The following is a 19,028-nucleotide window of genomic DNA, read 5'->3' as shown; positions in this document are numbered from 1 at the left end:
ATCTCTGTAAATGTTCATTAAAACTAATAAAATTTAATAAAAATAAAAAAGAGGAAAAAAATAATGAACACAGCATTGAAACAGATGAGAAATAAAATGGCTTAAAAGGAATGTATGATTACGTATTATTTGCATAATAACAGTCCAGAATAAGAGCTGCATAGTAAAGTGAACTGGAAGTGGGGAGTGGGGATTGTACAACAACAAAATAATTTTTTTTTCAAAGAGAAAACAAACTGAGAGGAAGGGTAGGCAGGGAAGAAAATGTGTGACAATGGAAATAAAATAGAGTAAAACATTAAAAAAACCCCAAAACTCTATGCATGTACCAATATGAGGGAGCCTTGTGGACATTATGCTAAGTGAAATATCTCAATCACAAAAGGATAAATACTGCATAACACTGCTGTTATAAAGTAGAACAGATATGAGGAGTTTGGGAAAGAATGGAGAAAGAGTGGATAGATAATGAACATTGCATTAGAAAAGATAAGGGGAAGAACTGTTTGAAAGGAATATATGACTGTGCAGTATATGTATGTGAAGAAATCTGGAACAAGGCATGCTTTGCGGGTTAGGCTGGTGGAGGGGGAGGGGAGTCGGAGAGAAAAATGTGAAACAATGAATATATTTTTTAAAAAAGAGAAAATATTGATTAAATAAAACCCCAAAACTCTATGGAGGAGTTTTCTCTAAGGCTTTGGTTACAAAGAGTTGAATCAACAAGACAGCAGTTGAATTTTATTTTAATATGTACTTTATAGTTGGTACTTTTGTTTTAAAAATAATTTGAAACAAAGATGGTTAAATTATATGTACATTGCTAACTATTATTCTTATAGGTTATAAACTTGATTAATTTTTTCCTCCAAAATGTCTTGAATGATGCAGTGCAACGACACATTATTTCCAGATGATTCCTTTGTTAATACTTCTGCTTAAACCTTGTTACCTTTGCTCCTTGTCCTCTTGTGCATCTTTGTTCCCATAGCAACAAGGAGGCATAGTGAGGAAGGGGCAGCAAAACTGACTGTCACAGAGAAGGGAAATATTCTCGAGGAACATGCAGTGGAAAGTTCCACCTGAAATAACAGCATGCAAATCACTTCAGCAGATGCTAAACAACAAAGCAAGTGATGCTTTTTTGGGAGAGCTTATTTGGATTTTAGAGTGTGCTCATCTTCTGACAGCTCCTCTATCTTGTGCTATTTTTCCTGACATTTTTTTTCAAGACAAAAATAAAACCCTTAAAAAACAACAAAAAATTCAAACCTGGCATTGCATGTGACTCAATGACAGATGTAGTGATTTGTGTTTCCAGAGATAGTTCTTGAGTAGACATTTAAAAAGCTTTTAATTGCAAAATAAATTTGACTCTTGTTGAAACAGCCCTTTGTTGCCAGGACATTGTGAAAACAATGAAGATACTTCTCTGAAATAAGATTACTCCATGCCTTTAAAAAAAAAAAAATTGAAGATCTCTGTTATTTTTCCTTTTATTTTTCCAGAAGATTTTTAATCAAATTATTAACCTGTTAAACATTGGCCTGTATGATATTGTTGTTAAGTGCCATTGAGTGGTAAACAACTCATAGCGAGCCAATGAATGAAAGACCTGAACACTTGTATAACTTTCATCATTTCTCCAAGTTCATAGAGTTTCCAGAGGCAAGCTGTTTCAGAAGTGGTTACCACTCCTGCTTCCAAACTTGTTTTAATAGGGAGCTCCACCAAACACTGTCCACTATGGGTAACCATTATCACATTTGACATGTCAGTTTGCCACAGTGTTTCACATCAAAGCAACCAGAGTTACCTCTGCACAGCAAATTGACAAACCCAATGGTGTGTAAACATTCCACACCCAAGCCACACCAGAACCAGAAAACAAACCTCTGTAAAATCTGGCTGCTCCACACAACTTCCCAACCTAGATTCTATATGATATTAGTGGTGGGGAAGATCAGTTTTTGTATTATTACAAACAGTTTTTAGAGTATCTGCTTCTCATGTTGCCACCTTTTGATCCTTTCAAAATTTGAGTTTCATAAACATGAAATCATTGCTTGATGTGCTCTGTTTTGAGATGAACAATAGAGTGGACAAAGTAGATATTTACTTCAAATTTTTAGAAAAATTATAGGCTGTCTTAAATATACATATAACACAATCAACACAAAACATAACACACACTTTGTATCTTCTGGGAATAAATGAAAATACGGAAATGGCATTTCTGTGTAGGTTTGGGAAATGTTTATATCATCTCACTTTGAGGCCAAATGTTGACATTTTTCACGGCTGTTTATTGCTATTATTTATGGATGCTGCTCTTTGACATTTTTCTCTCTAGGGTCAAATTTTTAAGTACTCAAGAGGCCTAGTAGAAGATCTCTTAAAAACTCCCTTAAGGTAATGATTACAGCAACACCTCATTTTAAGCATACATATAGTGCTGCTAGTACATGTCAGCTAAAATTCTCTTGAGTCACACCCTTGGGCATCCTCTCTCACGCCTTCCCTCGAGATCCTTTCCACATGTGGGAGTCCCATTCATAAGGGCCAACACCTTATCTCACTGGATGTTTCCCTCTGTTTAATGAGGTGAATTGCCAAAGATCTCAAGAACAGATCCACTGGCCACCTGCTTCAAGATAACCTGGCATTCCAGTTAAAATGCAGATTTCAGAGTCACAAATCAGAAAAACTAATTTATATCTGGGACTGTGACATTGTTATTTGAATTTTGTTAGGTTCTGCAAGTTATTATTTTAAACAAATTGCAAGGAAGTTTGAGCACCAGTTTCTCTCAGTTAAGGAATAGTGAGGGTGGGGGCCAACCTTAGTGCTAAAAGTGGATAATATGCACATTCTTCTCTTACTGTTCATGAAGCCATTTTTACCCAATCCAGCACCTGAGTAACCACATATCTACATCCCAAACTTACATGACTTCCCCATACCTCAAGCCACAGGAAGTGGTCTCACCTAGGATTCTAAGAGATGCTCTCAGTTGACAATGACTTTCTTTGGAGCTGCCTTTCTTCCTCTCATATTAACTCAGACAACATCAGCTGGTTAAAGTGGAATCAAAGACTCATTTCAACCAGTTCATAGTGATCTACTTGTCAATTGTTGATGAGTATATACTTTCTTTACTCAAGTAAGTTTTTCCATTTACTTAACAATGGATCACTGCCTTTCTTTCGCCCATAATTTGCTAAGTTCTTAGGAAATGTAGTCAAGGGTGCACACTGACTTGAATCAAACTATTTTGTTAGGTGCTATTGAGTTGAATACAACTCATAGTAACTCGAACAACAGATATGAACCCTGCCATATCTTTTGCCATCCTCACAATCTATGACACACTCAAGCTCATTGCTGCAGCAACTGTGTCAGCCCACTGGGTTGTGAGTCTTCCTCTCCTTTGATTTCCCTCTACCTCTCCAAGAATCGTGTCCCACTCCAAGGAATAACTTTTTCTAGCTACTTGCCCAAAGTATGTGAGACAAATCTTCATCATCTTTGTCTCCGAAGAGCACTCTGGCTGTACCCTCTCCAAGACATATCTGTTTTTTCTTTTGGAAGTTCATGGGATACTCAGAACTCTTCTCCAACCTCACAAAACATTTTACTCAGATACAGTCAAACTATTAGGAAGATAATAAATGCTCATCTCATTAAGTTGAAATGATTTTTTAATTATTTATTAATATTTTTCCAAATCATGCAGTGCTCCCCTGCCCCATTTGCACAACAGCCTCCTGGTCCAGGTATAGGTTTCTCATGAGCACAATCAAGTGCTCTGGGATTCCCACACTATTAAACGTCAACCACAATTTTTCATGATCCACACCATCAAATGTCTTTGCTTAGTCAACAAAGCACAAAAAGACATTCTTCTGGTATTCTTTCCTTTCAGTCAGAATCCATCTGATATCAGCAATGATATCCCTGGTGCCACAGCCTCTTCTAAATCCTGCTTGAACTTCTGGTGGGTACCTATCAATGTACTGTTCCAATTTTTGAATGATCTGCATCAATATTTTCCTTCCATGTGATATCAATGATATTATTCGATAATTTCCACATTCAGTTGGATCACCTTTCTTGGGAATGGGAACAAATATGGACCTCTTTCAATCCATTGGCCAGACAGCCGTCCTTCAAATTTCCTGGCATAGAGTGGTGAGTGCATCAAGGGCCACACCTGTTAATTAAAACAAGGCAATTAGTATCTCAATAACTCAATGGCACCTAACAACAACAACAATAGTATTTTTATCATTCATATACATTGTGTTTCCTGTAAGTACATTATTTTTTTTCCTTTTTTTTAGAATTTAATTCACTTTATTTGTTATAGAAAATCCACTATGTGGTGGCCACAGCTGGAGCCTGAGTCCTCTGCACGGAGACTCTGGTGTGAGTCTTTACAAGATGATCTGTGAATTCCTGGTAGGGAGATTTAGTGAACACCGTCTCTTTCGAGAGATCTGGGGTCAAATAGCTGTAGGTCTTTGAGATGGCATCAAAAGTGGCCTTAGTAAAGTTGCCCAGGGTAGCTGTGCAGCCCCTGGCTGAGGTGTAACAGGCATCAATTCCAACCATCATCAACAGCTTCTTAGGCACAGGGGCCGAGATGATTCCAGTGCCTCAGGGCTCAGGGATCAGATGCACCAACACAGAGCCACAGTGCCGAGTCACCCTTCAGGGAACGGTGTGAGGCTTGCCGATCTTGTTCCCCCAGTAGCCACGCCGCACAGGGACAATGGAAAGCTTGGCTAGGATGAAGGCCCCACGGATAGCAGTAGCCACCTCCTTGGAGCACTTGACGCCCAAGCCAACATGGCCATTATAGTCTCTGATGGCGACAAAGGCCTTGAACCTGGTCTGCTGGCCAGCACGTGTCTGCTTCTGCACTTGCATGGTTTTCAACACTTTATCCTTGAGGGACATGCCCAGGAAGAAGTCGATGATCTCAGACTCCCTGATGGGCAGAGAGAAGAGATAAATCTCCTCCAATGATTTTATCTTCATATCTTTCACCAGGCGGCCCAGTTTGGTGACAGGGAGCCACTGCTTGTCCTCGGCTTTGCCTCTTCGAGCTCTGTGGCCCTGACTCTGCAGACTGCTACCGAACCCTCCACGGAAACCGTCACAGGCTCCCGCTACACTGGCGTCATCCACCTTTTAGTGTTTTCTCAGAGAAGAAGAGGTACTTTACTTTCTATAGAGTCTTTTATCAAGTTTCTTTTTTACTGTAGGTTTATCCCCCCGCCCTTACAATCATCCCACCAACAACTACTTTCTTGAAAGCATGTAAGGCAGCTACTTACAAGCCTCATGCCCACTATCCACCTTCTAGATGGCCATTTGCTGACTTGCTAAGTATTCCGAGGGATCAAGTTCATCCCTTTTGCTGAAGGATCCCCTTGTTCAATCTGTACATTCATCAGCAAAGTGCAGTCCGGAGTAAGCCATCAGGTTGCAGCAGTCTCCCCTAGCTTCCAGCATGCATCATCTTCTCTTCATCTGGTTGGGTTCTGTTCAAGTTGAACATTCAAAAACATTTAAAAAGTTGAACTCTTTTTATAAGCATCTCTCTGTGAGATATTCCTGACTAATTATATGGCTCTAAGAAGAACCTGTGTTGTTGAAGTCATCCCAGGAGGGCAGGGCTTTTGGACAAAAGCTACAAAACTCTCCAAATGCCTCATTTCTACCTTACCTCTGTTTTCCAACACATACATTCCTAATCCATGTTTTACAAACTAGATTATTTCTCAGAAGACTTAAAGAGAAAAATAGCAAAGGACAACTGGAAGGGGGATGCTTTAACAAACAAATATATTTTCTCACAGTTTGTTGTTGTTTGGTGACATCTAATCAACTATGACTCATAGCAGCTTTATGAACAATAGGTCAAAACTTTACTCGTGCTGTGCCAGCCTCACAATCTCCACGATGCTCAAGCACCATTGTTGAGGGTTTGCACATACATCCTGACAACATGCCCCAAATATGTAAGATGAAGTTTTAGCATCCTTTAAGGAGCAGCCTAATTGGACTTCCTTTAAGACAGATTTGCTGCTTCTTTTGGGAGTCCAAGGGATGGTCAGTACTCTTAATTCTCATTCACTGTCCAACTTTTGTATGCTTATAAAGCAATTGTAAGTATCAGGGCTTGGATCAGGTGCACCTTGGTCTTTAAAACTGACATCTTTATTTTTTAGCTATTTAAAAATGTCTTTGGATAGAATTATGTAAGTCGGAGATCCAAGATGGCGGCAGAGGCAGAGACAGCGTGGTGAGCTGCGGGAGCAGCGAACCTCTTAAAGCAGGGCCATTATGGCCTTCCACAGACTTCGGCTTATTGATAATTGAACACTTAAACAGTTGATGACTGGCCCTCAGTGAAGATCGAGGCTCAACAACAGGAATTCAAGGATTCCCAGGGAGAAATGGGTGAGTCTTGTGGCTCCCCCCCACCCAGAGCCCTCGCTGTGCCGCACAGCCACTGCAGCTCCATGAGGCTTCCACAGCCAGAATGAATGGATTCCCTCACCCAGGATGGATGCTGGGCACCGGTCCTGCTCAAGACTGGTACAGTGAAGCCACCACACTGCCGCAAGGTGGACTTGGTCTGGAGAGAATTCTTGGAGCCAGGATGGCGGCTGTGAGGGAAGCAGGCGCCCTCCGGCCGCCCACACAAGACGGGCCGCACACCAGCCAAGTACCCGTGCGGTGGGGTGGGGTGGCGCGCCCCCCAATGGCCGCCTGTGCTGGGGGGGCCGCATGCCTCCCGCAGGCCTCCTGCACTGGGGGTGGGGCGCACACCCCACTGGCCACCTGTGTAGGAGGTGGGGGATGGGATGCATGACCACCATCTGCAGGTTTGGGTCTCCTTGGACAGGCCAAAGAAGATGATTACCTATGCATTGAACAGGCCAAAGAAGATTACCTATGCATTAGTCAGGCCAAAGGAGATGATTACCTATGCATTGGACAGGCCAAAGAAGAAGATTACCTATGCATTGGACAGGCCAAAGAAGATGATTACCTATGCATTGGACAGGCCAAAGAAGATGATTACCTATGCAATGGATTGCTGAAAGTCACTGTGAGTCTGATGACCTTAACAGTGGCAGCATGCACAAGAGGACCGACATCCTAAATGCACTACATATTTTGTTCTGTTGAATGCTTCTGCCAAAAGATGGTTAGACCTGGTAGGAGTCTGTTCACAATTCTCAGGTTCCCTTTATCATATATAAAGGGGGAGGGCAGTGACACCTACTTCAAAATATAGTATGACCACTTATGGGGGGGGGTAAAAGTGGCAGTACTGGAATTGGAAACACTATCCCTGACCACAGAGTCCTTATTCAGGTGAGGGGACCAGACCAGGGTAGGGACAATTGGAGGGGGAGTATACTAGCCAGCTCCTGGGGGTGTTGCCCTGCTCGGGATGGGCTGCCCTTGGCCTCCGGCTCGGGGCGGGCTACCCTCGGCTCGGGGTGAGCTGTTGCAGCCCTCAGGGTGAGCTCTTCAGTCCCCAGTTTGTACCATTGTCCCCAGACTGACTCCTGGGTGGTGAAGGAGAAAAAAAAAAAAGAATGCCTAGGGTATCCAATGTTACCTAGGCCACCTTCTGCCACCCTCCCCCCAAGTAAACCTGAAAGCAACACCCTCAAAGCCCTTCTATTTGTAACTCACAAGTTTGTTCTCTTTAGGTTTGCTCCCTTTCCTATAGGTAACCTTAACTCTGAGTTTTACTCCAGAATTGACCTCGAACCCAGTGCCAGTGCCAGTGCCAAAAAGGAAATACAACTGACAGTTAAGGAAGCAAAGGAGGATGGAGCCTCTGGGTTCAACCAGCCATCCCCACTGGACCCACCTGGGAAAACACTTTGCAGTCCAGAGGGGAGCAAATGACAGGAAAATATCTTCTAACAGAGCAAGAAGGCAAGCAGCTTTAACCCAAGACCATCAGTAAGGTGATAAAGCATCCTCCCTTCCCCCCTTTACATCTACGCCCCTGTTCAGCATGAAGAAGCCAGAGAGTCGGCATCCAATTCCCATATCAATAAGACAGTTGGTTTAATTACCATTGGAAAATGCTTGTCATTCCTCTGTAGGATCTGGTCCCCTCTGGACCCTCATTATTTCCTTCACCTGCTCCCCCCACCAACCAAACTGTGCAGCTCTGCAACTGCATCCTGGCCCATCCTCACCCTTCTGCCCCCAACCCTCACCTCCTTGTACCCCCAATATGTTTTTCCCCAATAAAAAAAATGTCTTTGACAGCAAATTTGTACAAGTTGGTGTGTTCCTCTCCCCCTTCTTTCTTTACTGCTGCTATCCTGAGTGTTAGTTTTGGATTCAAGTAAAATGAAATAATTCTTTCATCTTTTCCATCTATCATGATATAGTCTTCTATCATGATATGGTCCAGCTGTGAGGGTTTTTGTTTTCACAGTTCACGGTATTGCAAGTCTGGATTTAGTGCATCAGCTGCAGGGGAAAGCCTTTTGTCTCTATTGGCTTGGCAGAAGGTCCTCATCCTCAGTCCTCTTTCTGGATGTAGGGATTTATTAATTCAGGGATCTTGCTCTTTTTTTCTTGGTGGTATTAGATTCCTATGATAATCTCTTTTATATTTCAAAAGAGGGAGCTCTGGCAGTTGTGGTCTGTAGGGAGTTTTGATGCTAACTGAAGCATGGCAGCTCACTGATGGTTCTAATCCTTCAAAGGTTTTTAGGAGAAAGGTGGGCAATCTTCTCCTGTGTGAGTCGTGCCTTTGGGAAACTCACTGGATGGTTAACTATGAGTTGGTTCTGACTTGATGGCAAGGGGTTTGGAAGTGAGCTATCTCTAAATACTGTAGATATTATCTTAACCTACTAATATGGTTACAATGAATCCTGACTCATCAACATCACAGAGATTAATATTTACTACACAGGATAGGGAGCTCTTGTGGCCCAGTAGTAAAAAATTGTGCCATCAACTGGAAAGTACAAGGTTCAAATCTATTAGCTCTTCTGCAGGAAAAAGATGGGCAATTTCCTACTGTGCTATTATTTACTGCCTTTAAAAATCCACTGGTGTTTCAGCTGAGTCATTTCTGACTCGATAGTACATAAAAACATAACATGTAGGATAGTAATATCAGATCTCAAAATGGAAAATAATTCTATAATACTGAGAATCATGCTCTAGCCTCAGGGCATGATATTTTTGGGGACACAACTCAGTCTATAATAATAAAGCCTTTCTGCCTGCTTGATATGCCCTCTGCCTTTCTACCAACTTGCTTCAAAACAAACAGTAGACACTCATTGCTCATTTCACCTTTTTTTTTTTTAGAAGGTAAAAAATGTAAAGAAACTTATTAGAAAGTTACCTCTCTACGGGACAAACCTCCCTGCTTGAATGGAAATATGAAGGAAACCTCGACTTTTTTTTTGTAAAAGAAAAAAAGAATCTTTCTTTGATTTCTTTAAGTTGTTAAAAGCAGATTCTAATGTAGTATTTTGTTGTAGTTTTGTGTGTGTATAAGTGGGAAGACAAAATGTTATAAAACAAATTTTTTTTATTATTAATTTTCATGAAAGTTTACAGAAACTTTGGATTTCCATTCATTCATTATTTCACTTTTCTCCCTGCTCACCCCTCCCCCATTTTGCTCTTCTCTTTGAAAAGTAAAAGAAAAATTCTTACATTATTATACAATCCTCCTCCCAAGTCCACTCCACTATGCAGTCTTCTTTCTGGACTCCTTTCATGACAATAATACCTAATCATATATCCCCTTTTAAACAGTTCTCTCCTTCATCTGTATCAATGCAGTATACATAATTTATCCCATCTTTTTCAGTCTCCCCCCAAGCCCAGTGTCAATCCTGTTTTACAGCAGTGGCACTATGCAGTATTTCAGACCTTTATTCTGAGATACCTTAGGGTCTTTGTGGAAAAAGTGTGGAAAGTGCAGTTGAGGGTAGAAAATGAAAACGAGTAACCCTGTTGTTGTTATGTGCTGTTGAGTCCCCTGTGACTCAGTGACCCTATGTACTCTGAACCCTGCTCTATCCTGAGCCAGTCTCACTGATTCTGATACGCCTACCCCCATTGACCCAGTTACGTGTCAGTCCATTTCATCTGGGGTTTTCCTCTCCTGCACCGTCCCTCCACTCTTTCTAGTATGATGTCCTTTTCCAAGGACAGGCCCCTCCTGAAAACATGACCAAAGAATATGAGATGGAACTTCAAAATCCTAGCTTCCAAGGAGAAATTTGGTTTCACTGTCTCCAACACAGACCTATTTGTTTTCTTGGCAGTCCATGGTATGTTCAAGACTCTCCTACAACACTACAACTTAAAGGTATCTATTATTCTTCTGTCATCTTTTGTCATTGTCCAGCTCTCTGATGCTTATCAAGTAATTGGAAAGATCATAGCCTGGATCAGGTGCGTTTTAGTCTCTAGATTGATATCATTGCTTCTCAGTACTTTAGAGAGATCCCTGACAGCAGATTTACCTAATGCAATTTGTCTTTTGACCTCCTGACTGCTGGTGCCAAGAGAGTTGATTGTAGAGCAGAGCAAACTGTAACTGTTAACAACCTCACTCTTTTCTCCATCCAACATGGTGCTGCCAAATTGGCCCAGTGATGAGAATCTTTTGTCTTCTTGATGTTGAGCTTCAATCCATATTGAAGATTACAGTCCTTGATCTTGTCTGCAGCAAGCACTTTAGGTCCTCCTCAGTTTCAGCAAGCAAGGTTGTATCAAGTATAATGTAGGTTGCTCATGAGTCTTCCTCTACTCCTGATGCCACATTCTTCCTCTTAAGGCCAAGCCTCCTGAATGATTTGTTCTGCATATAGATTAAAAAGGGAGAGTAAGCTATGAGTCATTCTGACTTGATGGTGCACACAAAGTAACCTTCCTATTTGTAAATGAATTACAGAGAGAGAAACAGAGCCACAGGAGGGTAAGGACTTGCTCAAGGCCCACTGGAACCAAGATGGAGGTCTTCCATCTCTTGTTCCATCTGATTGTTCTCTCTTTTCTGTCTCTTGTCTTCTTGTTCCACTGTTCGTTTTACACCAATCTACATTACTGCCTATAGACAAAGAATAAGCTCAGACTGGCTCTGCCTACTTTATAGTTTTGTCCAGGGTCGACCAATGTGAGGAGTAAGTGGCCAGCAAAGGTAACACATCTAGAAGACTGGGCTTTTCTCCCAAGGTTGACTTGTACTTGGCCGATGATGTTTCACTAGACTAAATGAACATAATGGATATTTAATGTAGGTAAGACAAGACTAACAAATTCATTTTTAACTGATGAAGCTGAAACCAGATCGGTGGAGGTGAAAGGTTGATGCATTAGCCTGTGATAATAGATTTCCAGATGGCTGAAATGGTTCCTCTGTCTGACTTTGGCCAGTGGTATTGACCAACAAACTGATTTATGTCAATAGAGCCTGAGATATAGTGCAAGTGAATGTTAAGAGCAGATAATAATAGTTTTTATTTAGGATATTTCATAAAGCCATTTAATGTACAGTTGTTACTTAACTATCTCCAAGAGACAATGTCTCTTTTGGATTAAAGTTTCCACGTCATACTTTTTTCCCTTGGAAGGAAGGAAATCATAAAATTAAGTGATGTGTGGATTGGAAGGGAAAAGTGAAGGAATTTGTAAGTAGTTTTGTCCAGTGCTTGTCAAAAATGGCACTGGTTTTCCAAGTGTCCTCTCCAGAGGTCTAATTTGAAAAGCAGGGTTAAGAGTGGGGGCAGAAAAGGGGTGAGACTGTTCTTAACATAATTGTAATTTTCCTCTGGAGAAACACAGTAAGCTTCTGTCCATTCTATGTAAAGGTGTGTCTCTGAGAAGGTTATTCTCTCCAGTGGATTAATTTAGTCCATCTGAAAAGACAACGAGTTGCCTACAAATAAATGATAAAACCCTGTGAGGTTTTGTTGGCATTCAGTTTGAGGAGATTTGTCTGGTTGCTGCTGGTAATTGTCCCTTTTTACCCATGGACTATATGCGTTTTTGCACGGGAGGGTCTATGCAACAGTGCCTGCAACACATGGAAACCAGCAGGAGATTGCTTTTTAAGAGTTTTTATGAGGGGTCTGGGACATAAATGATTCAGAAATTACTGATGAAGATCAGAATCTGAGTCTAAGGTCTAAGGTCATCTTTACTTTCAGTATATTGAATGCTAGTGTGAGAATGTAATTATTGGAAATGCAGGTGTCCTGGTAAGTGATAAGAAGCTGCATTGCAGTCCCAAAGGCACTCAGTTCAAATCCACCAACTGCTTCAGGAGAGAAAGATGAGCACTCTCTTCCTCTTTGATAAAGCGCCTCTGAAAACCTTCTGGGGTTATGTACCCACTCAGTGGCATATAACAACAACAACACTTTGAGAAAATACAAGCCAGCACTTTAAAGCTATTTTTGGATACAAGCCACTAGTTTACCTTTGAGTTAGCAGCACAGCTTTCTATACCGCCAGTGCCCTTCCAAACTTATTTTTCTATGAGATTTGATTTCACTTTTTGAGAGATCCCTTACTAAGAATATAAGAAACACTACATACTACTTAAACTGTTGTGCTAAACTGCATGTGTGTGCCAATGGTGTGTACTTAGAATGGAGCATGTCATTCTGTAGGTTTTATACTACACATTCCAAGTTGTTCTTGTCTTTGACTCTAGTTTGTATCACCATCCTCAACCAGACCATGAGACAACCTTTTCTGTAACAGCAGACTTGTTGATCACAACATATCTTCTGTTATCTCAGTCATTCTGTTGTTATTCATGCTCACAGTTTTTCAGGAAAGCAAAAGATGTAAGACATCTATATAATAAGTGGTATTGCCACTCTATTTAGAAGGCAGTTCTATCTATCACAATTATGATGCTCAAATATGCTCTTAGATTGACATTGCTGAATGAAATACCTTTATTTGTATTCACGTGGAAGCTTCAAAACAAGTATCCTAATCTGCAGATCTTCCTAATTAAATAGCTAGAAAAACCTTCTCCCATTATCTCATTTGAACCTTCTGTAATTGGATTTCGCCTCCTCGTCTTCTTTTTAATGTATAAATAAAGACTTAGAGTTTTAATTTCCCTGTGACTTTTCTTTATTCATAAATACTCATATTTTTTTATAACTGGTTCTTTTACATAGCTGTTTATTACATTATGTTTCTGGTGCAATGTTAAAAGGCAAATTGGTTTAATTTCCTATTAGTAAGGAATTTTTATTAAGAATATTGTGATTCATCGTCACAAACCATTAAAGCATGTAATTTTCTCCTCTGTGTTAAGCTGGGTTATTTAACAAAAGCAAGGCCTTGTTTTTATTTAGCGGCTAAATTTAGAAATTTAGAAAGAATATTCATTGGAAGAAAAGATTTGTTATTGTTATTTAGTACCATCGAGTTAGAACTGACTCCTAGCTGACACTTCAGCAGACCAGAGGTAGTAAATCATACTGGAGAAGATTATTCATCTTTTTCCCGCAGAGCAGCTGGTGAATTAGAACTACTTTCCCTTGTGTTGGTAACACAATTCCTTACCACTATGGAAATGTGGCCTCCAGAGGTGAAGAAGTCACTTGTTCACTTCTGGACTTTGGACAATTAAATGAACATCAAATAGTTTAATTTGAAAAAAAACCTCAAACCAACAATTAGGCTATTTTTATTTATTTATTTTAAAATTTATGTGGGTGCAAAAATGATAAGCCCACTAAAAGGAGCTAAAAAAGACTCTTTTTCTAAGAATATAGTACCTCTAACACCATTTCTTGATTAAAACACTCAACAAAATAGGATTAGAGGACAATTTCTTCAAATAGTAAAAAGTATAAGGGCAAACCCAAGAGCCAACATTGTCCTCAATGGAGAGAGGTTAAAGGCATTCCCTTTGAGAACAGGAACTAGGCAAGGATGCCCACTATCACCTCTCCTAGTCAATATTGTATTGGAAGTCTTAGCGATAGCAATAAGACAAGAGAAGGAAACAAGAGGTATCCAAATTGGCAAAGAGGAGGTAAAATAATCTCTCTATGCAGATGATATGATAGTATACTTAGAAAACCCTGAACACTCAGCAAGAAAGCTGTTGGACATAGTTGACCAATTCAACAAAGTGAAGGATACAAGATCAACATACAAAAATCAATTGGATTTCTCTACAGTGACAAAGAGAGTACAGAGCTGGAGCTAAGAAGAACAACAGCCTTCACAATAGCTAATAACAAGATTAAATACTTAGGAGTAAATCGAACCAGAAAAACAAAGGATGTATTTGAAGAAAATTACAAAATATTAATACAAGAAACAAAAAAAGACGTGGAGAAATGGAAGAATATCACTTGCTTATGGATAGGAAGACTCAATATTGTGAAAATGGCAATACTACCAAAGGCAATTTACATGTTCAATAAAATCCCAATACAAATATCAATTCCATTCTTCAACAAGATGAAAAAGGCAATCTCCAATTTCATTTGGAATGGAAAGAGACCCAAATAAGCAAATAACTTCTTAAAAACAGAAACAAGGTAGGAGGCATCTCACTCCCTGATTTCAAGCTCTATTACATTGCCATGGTGGTCATGACAGCATGGTACTGGTACAATGACAGTCACATATATCAATGGAATAGGATTGAGAACCCAGAAATCAGCCCATCCACTTATGGTCAACTGATTTTTGACAAGGAGATGAAATCAGTTAAGTGGGGAAACAACAGCCTTTTTAACAAATGATGTTGGCAAAATTGGAAAGCTATTTGCATAAAACTCAAGCCACAGTTCACTCTCTATAAAAAAACCAACAGAAAGTGGATTAAGGACCCAGGACTAAAACCAAGGACTATAAACTTTACTAAAGAAAAGCATTGGAGAATGCTAGACATCCTAATTGACAACATAAACAGTCTTTCAAGCATCCTGAAAAATCTACAACCAGGAGAGGATAAAATAGATGAATGGGACCTTCTAAGAATCAAATCCTTATGCACATCCAAAAACTTCTCCAAAGGGGTGAAAAAGGAAGTCACAGACTGGGAAAAATATTTGGCAGTGACATGTCTGTTAAGAGACTTCTATCTAGAATTTATAGAATACTCGAGCACCACAACAAAATAAAGGTAAAGAATCCAGTTGTAAAATGGGCATACGATATGAACAAACACTTAACCAAAGCAAACATTAAAATGGCAAACAAGTGCATGAAGAAATGTTCAAAATCCCTAGCTCTAAGAGATATGCAAATCAAAACAACAATGAGGTATCATTTCACCCCAGTAAGAATACTAAAATTTAACAGAGTAGCAAACAACATATGCTGGCTAGGTTGTGGAGAAACTGGAAAACTTACTCACTGTTGGTAGGAGTGTAAAATGGTGCACTTTCACTATGGAAGGCAGTATGGCACTTTCTCAAAAAGATGGAAATAGAAAGACCATTTTACCCAGCAATTCCACTACTGGGAATATACCCTAATGAAAGCAGAACTGCCACTCAAGCAGATATATGCATACCCATGTTTACTGCTGCTTTGTTCACAATAGCAAAGAGTTAGAAACAACCAACAAACCCATCAACAAATGAATGGCTAGAGAAGCTATGGTATAGTCACACAATTGAATACTAAGCTACACTGAAAAACAAGTAACTCATGAAATATTATACAAAATGGGTGACCCTGGAGGACATTATGCTGAATGAAATATCTCGGTCACAAAAGGACAAATACTGCATAGTGCCACTGTTGTAAAGCGAGACTGTCATCACAGTTGGGCAGAACCTAAGAAAAAAGAGGATAAATAATGGATACTGCATTGCAACAGATGTGGGAGAAACTATTTAAATGGAATATATATTACGAATTTTCATGACAAAATTCCAGAAAAAGAAATGCATAGTAAAGTGGGCAGGAGTGAGATTGTGTAATAATGAAAGAATTTTATTTTATTTTTTTTCTTTTCAAAGAGAAAAGTGAACTGGGGTGGAAAGGTGGGCAGGGAGGAAAATGTGCAACAATGAATGAATGGGGAAAAAATTAAATAGGAAGAAAATACTGTGAAAAGATAAATAAATAAATAAATAAATAAATAATATAGTACCAGTTGGTTCTTAATTGCCTAATTGCCTGATTGATTGAGTCAATCATTAAAAATCTTTCACTCCTAATATCTCCCGTGGACTGTTGTAGATACTTGTCTCTGTGTGTATGTGTATGTATCACATAAATAGGGAACTGCCAGAAGTTTAAGCAGAATCTAGAAGAAGTCATGGCACTAGAGATGTCATTGCTGAAGTCAGATAGATCCTGGCTGAAAATAAAGAATACCAGATGTCTATTTGTGCTTTATTGACTATATAAAGGCATTTCACTGTGCAGATCATAACAATTGTGGCTGACATTGAGAAGAATCAGAGTCCCAGAGCACTTAATTGTGCTTACATGGAACCTATACCTGGACCAGGAAGCTGTTTTGAGAACAGAGCAGGGGAGCACTACATGGTTTAAAATTGAGAAGGGAGTGTGTCAGGGTTATATTCTTTCTCCATACCTATTTAATCTGTATGCTGAGAAAATGATTTGAAAAGCTCGACTCTATGAAGAGGAGTGTGGCATCCGGATTTGAGGGAGATTCATCAATAATTTGTGCTATGCAGATAATACAACCTTGCTTGATGAAAGTGAGGAGGACTTGAAGCACTTGTTGAGTGAGAACTGATCAATAGCTATGTATTTGGGTGTTGTGTACTGTTGAGTCAGAGCCAATCAATAGCTTAACCTTCTAGCAGATTTTCAGGGGCAGCAAACACACTGAAGGAGACTACATCTTTCTCCTGTGGAGCTGTTGTTGGAGTCAAACCACTAACCTGTGAGTTCCATTTCTTTCTTAACAATATCCAATTTTCCTACATTCGTGATTCTCACATTCCATATCCCAATCATTAGTGTATGCTTACAACTGTTCATCCCCCTTGGTGTTTCCATACTTGAGGGCTCAGCCCCAGTTGCCATATCTGCTAGTCTAAGTGTACTTTATTGTACATAGGGTTTTTGAAGGCCTGCTATTTCAGAAGTGGGTGGCCAATTCTTCCTAGTTGAAGGAACTGAAGAACAAATTTAAACCTCAAATTGCAATACTTAAGGGTGCTTTGGGCAGAATCGTAAATGACCTAGGGAACATTAAAAGAAGATGGAAAGAGTATACAGAGTCATTATACCAAAAGGAATTGGTGGGCACAGAAGAATTTAATGAAACAATGTATGAGCAAGAGCCTGCTGTGGTGATTAAGGAAGAAGTCCAAGATGCTCTGAAGGAATTGGCAAAAAACAAGGCCCCAGGAATTGACAGCATACCATTTGACATATTTTAGCAAACAGATGCTGCCCTAGATGTGCTTACCAAGTTGAACCAAGAAATCTGGAGGATAACCACCTGGCCAGCTGACTGGAAGAGATCTATATTTGTTCCCATTCCAAAGAAGGGAGACAAACAGAGTATGTAAATGATCAAACAATATCATTGATATCACATTCAAGCAAGATTCTGCCAGAGATTATCCCAAAATGACTGGAACAGCACATCAACAGGGAACTGCCAGAAGTGCAGGCTGAGTTTAGAAGAGGCCGTGGTACTAGGGATAGCATAGCTAATTTTAGATGGACCTTGGTTGAGAACAGAAGTAACAGAGGAATGTCTGTGTGTCTTTGACTAAGTGATGGCATTTGACTGTATGAATCACAACAAACTGTGGCTGACTCTGTGAAGAATGGGAATCCCAGAACACTTGATTGTGTTTATGTGAAGCCTTTAGTTGGACCAGGAAGAAGTTGTCAGGACAGAGCAAGGAACACTGCATGGTTCAAACTTGGGAATAGTGAACTCCAGGGATGTGTCCTATCTCCATACATTTTCAGTCCAAATGCAGAACAGATCATCTGGGAGGCTGTGCTCTATGAGGAGAAATGTGGCATCAGGATTGGAAGTAGACTCACCAACAATCTGTATTATGCAGATGACACAACCCTACTTGCTGAAACTGAGGATGACCTGAAGTGCTTGCTGCAAAAGGTCAAGGATTGTAGCCTTCAATATGGATTTAACCTCAACATCAAGAAAACAAAGATTCTCACCGCTGGGCTGATTGGCAGCATCATGATAGATGGTGAAGAGATCGAGATTGTAAACTGCTTTGGTTTGTCTGGCTTCACAATAACAGTCTTGGTACCGGCAGCCAGGAAACCAAAAGATGAATTGCATTGGTAATGTCTGCTATTATAGACCTCTTCAAAGTACTGAAGAGCAACGATGTCAGTCTGGAGACGAAGATGTGCCTGATCCAGGCCATGATCTTTGCATTTGTTATGCATCAGAAAGCTGGACAATGACTAGGTATAATTGAAAAAGAATTGATGCCTTTGAGCTTCAGTGCTGGAGAAGAGTACTGAATATACCATGGACTGCTAAGAAAACAAATAGGTTCATCCTCAAGAGAGGAAAACAGGCTGCTCCTTGGAAGCAAGAATTCTGAAGCTTCGTCTAACATACTTTGGACATGTTGCAAGGCAGGACTGATTCTTGGAAAGGGGACATCGTGCATAGGAGGGCTGAGGGATAACACAAAAGAGGAAGACCCTCAATGAAATGAATTGATTTAGTGACTGGGATGGTGTGTCAGAGACAATGAGATTGGCACAGAATAGAGCAGGGTTTAAGGCTATTGTACATAGAGTCACTATTAGTCTCAGGTGAGTCGACGGCACATAATAAAAAGAAGAACAACAGCCTTTGAGTTGACAATGCAACTTTTTACCATTAAACCACCTGAGCTTCCGGATAGATAGATAGATAGAGCTAGATAGTAAGTTGTGATCCAGAGCAGACTTTGCCGTCATGGAGCTTGGGGATTGAAGGAGAAACAACAAAGGAATACATTTGCCAGGTGGTGGGAAGTGCAGAA

The 19,028-nt window shown here is 40.1% G+C and overlaps 1 pseudogene; it reads left to right on the top strand.

The window, feature by feature from the left end:
• Nucleotides 1-6,673: 6,673 nt before the first annotated feature.
• The window catches only part of LOC102847813, a 177,341-nt pseudogene continuing 164,986 nt past the window's right edge, over nt 6,674-19,028 (top strand).

This window comes from Elephantulus edwardii, unplaced genomic scaffold (genome assembly GCF_000299155.1).
Source record: "Elephantulus edwardii isolate Elephantulus edwardi_28Jun2011 unplaced genomic scaffold, EleEdw1.0 scaffold00244, whole genome shotgun sequence".
Lineage (NCBI taxonomy): Eukaryota > Metazoa > Chordata > Mammalia > Macroscelidea > Macroscelididae > Elephantulus > Elephantulus edwardii.
This window is presented reverse-complemented; position numbering and strand designations above follow the sequence as displayed.